A 3185-nucleotide genomic window follows, 5' to 3' on the forward strand; every position below is an offset into this window, starting at 1 on the left:
TAAAAACCCCAGCCACAGCACACGGGCATGACCCCTTATGGCCGTGTAGCCCTCCAAACCCACAGTGCCCTCTGAATACCTTCCTGCAGACCTAAAGTCCACAGGTCGATGCCCACCGCGTTCAAATGAACCCCGTCACCTCTAAGATAAAGGGCCGGGTCCTGCTCCAGCTCAAGATGCCGGACCGCCAGTCCCCCGTTACGCACAACAAACTTGGCCACCGCCTTATTCACCTTAATCCTGGCTTTGTTCAGGCTAGTCACCGAACGAGCCAGGCGCCAAGAAGTGCGGGCGACAATGTCCGACCACACCACCACAGTCCGTGGAAAAAGCGTCCGCAGCCTCAGGAAGTCCAATTTGACATCCCTAATCAGCTCCCTGGAGGAACGGAGGCCCAGATCATTGCCGCCCGCATGCAACAAAAGTATGTCGGGCGGCCGCTCAAGACGGGCGCAACGATGGACTTCAGGGAGGACACAGGACCACAGCATGCCTGAGACCCCAATCCATCTAACCTTTACCTCCTCCCTGCTGAAACCCAATTGGCGCTCCTCTGGCCTAACCGCTGCCCTCCGAGCACCCCAGACCACATAAGAATGTCCTAATATCCAGACCAAGACTTCCGTGGCTCCTGTAAAACATAAGGAGGGGTACATACCAACATACGTCCTGAGAACACACACAAAAAACCACAGAGAAAAACAAAGAAAAAACACCAGCATACACGTAACGAACATTCAATAAATGACCGCCCCTGGGCCCCGACCAGAAACAGAACAGATCCCCTCTGCCGCATCACAACAGATGCGGACGGACATACGAGCGAAATCGCCTGGACTCCCAACGCCCAATTTTCTGAAGGGCCTGATCCCCAAGGCCCCACCGAGCCGCCTCCGTGGCGGCTCCAATGCGGAAAGAGTGAGAGGAGAAATCCGTCCCCTGAAAACCGGCTGCCCCCAAGCACTTCCGGAAGACAGCCGTAAATTGAAAACGTGAGAGGGCCGTGCCATCAGCTCGTAAAAACAGAGGACCCTGTTGAGCGGAGCGCACCTGTAACCAATGCCGCACCGCAGCCACGGGGCAAAGCGAGGACCCAGGAACCACCCCTAGCTCAACACAAGCCCCTCGGCCCAGCTGGTCCGTTTTTGACCTTTGTATCCGGATCAGAAGCTTGTCCGGATGCAAACAAACATCCCCCAACTGCAATCCCCCATTCCCCCGCCTGGAAATACTCACCAATTCGCTAATCCGAAAAGCTCCAAAGAACGCCAAGATAAAAGCCGTCCTGAAGAGTTCCACCTCCTGGTCCGCAGAACACACTCCCGGCAAGCAGTCCACCACCCGGGACAACACATCAAAGGAAACCGGGCGCCTGGAATCAATCAAACGAGTACCCCTCGCATAACCCTTCAAGGCCTTTTGAACAAGGAAATGTTTGGTTACATCAGCAACCCCCCACAACTGAAAGTAGAAGGCTAAGGCCGCCATTTTGCGGAGTAACGTAGAAATAGACACACGCTGTTCAAAATTCAGGCTCACAAAATATAAGAGCAGGAACAACCGTTCCCGATCACCAGAAAGACCCCCCACCTCACTCACCATCTGATGCCACGTCGCCCACACCCTTTCGTAGGCCGTCCAAGTGGAAGGACAAACCGACGCCCGAACCAAATCCATTACTGCGGCGAGACGCTGTTCCACAGCTCCCCGGGACACATCAGGCCTTGCTGCTCCGCATCCGGTGCCAACCTCCGAAACCTGTCCCACTGGAAGCGAGAAAGAGCATCAGCCACCGAATTGTCAACACACGGAACATGCACAGCCTAGAAAAAAGAATTCAGGAGCAAACATTTGAGCACCAGGTGGCGAAGCAACCTAATAACCGGTGGAGAAGAAGCAGTAATGCTGTTGATGGACTGAACTACCCCCAGGTTATCGCAATGAAAACGGACCCTCTTATTTGTGAAATCCTGACCCCATAACTCCACGGCCAACACAATGGGAAATAATTCCAACAGAACCAAGTTACGAATGAAGTCAGAATTCCGCCAGGAGGCCGGCCATTCCCCCGCACACCATTGCCCCTGGAAATAGGCCGCAAAACCCCCCGAGCCTGCCGCGTCAGTAAACAGCTCCAGGTCAAAGTTCGACACCGGAGCTTCCAACCAAACCGAACGGCCGTTAAAGGAGCTCAAGAACAAATCCCAAACCCGCAAGTCATCCCGATGCTCTTTAGATAGGCGAATGTAATGATGCGGCGCCCTGACTCCCGCCGTGGCAGCCGCCAACCTCCTGCAAAACACCCGCCCCATGGGCATGATGCGGCAGGCAAAATTCAATTTTCCCAGCAGAGACTGCAGGGCACGCAGCTGAATTTTTCGTGTGTCCAAGGTCCCTGCAATAACTCTGCGTAGGTCCAATAGCTTGTCAACCGGAAGCCTGCATTCCATTGCCATCGTATCAATGACAATACCCAGAAATCGCAGTTCCGTGCACGGCCCCTCAGTCTTGTCAGGGGCTAATGGGACTCCAAAATAATCAAACAGCTGTTGGACCGTAGCCAAAAGCGTCGCACACATCACCTCCCCCGGAGGACCTATCACCAGAAAATCGTCTAAATAATGAATTATGGAAGACAACCCAGAAACATCCCTAACAACCCATTCCAAAAAAGAACTGAATGTTTCAAACAGCGAACAAGAAATGGCGCAGCCCATAGGCAAACATTGGTCAACGAAAATTCCACCCTGCCATTCACAACCCAAAAGATGCAGGCTGTCCGCGTGCACCGGCAACAACCTAAACGCAGCTTCAATGTCAGTTTTCGCCATAAGGGCCCCCCGCCCAAAACGACGCACCCAGGCCACCGCTTTATCGAACGAAACGTATGAAACCGAGCATAAGTCGTCCGCTATAGCGTCATTCACCGAACCCCCAGGGGGATAAGACAGGTGGTGAATGAGTCGAAACTTATTAGGTTCCTTTTTTGGAACCACACCCAGAGGGGAGAGTACCAGATTCGGCAAAGGCGGAGACGAGAAAGGGCCCGCCATCCTGCCCAACCTCACTTCCTTCAGGAGCTTCGCCGAGACCACCGACGAATGCGCCCTAGCGGAACTTAAATTGCCCCCGGGAGGAGGAGCCACCGACAAAGAACAAGGAATGCGAAAGCCTTGCGAAAACCC

The 3185-nt window shown here is 53.9% G+C and overlaps 1 pseudogene across 1 annotated transcript; it reads right to left on the minus strand.

Annotated features, from left to right (window-relative positions):
* Positions 1–1676: 1676 nt before the first annotated feature.
* LOC309552731 lies at positions 1677–2450 on the minus strand (annotated as a pseudogene). Its single transcript has one exon. The product of its transcript is annotated as an uncharacterized misc_RNA (transcript).
* Between the last annotated feature and the right edge of the window lie 735 nt (positions 2451–3185).

This window comes from Pelophylax lessonae (assembly GCF_965119305.1).
Source record: "Pelophylax lessonae genome assembly, chromosome: 4".
In the NCBI taxonomy this organism is placed as follows: Eukaryota; Metazoa; Chordata; class Amphibia; order Anura; family Ranidae; genus Pelophylax; species Pelophylax lessonae.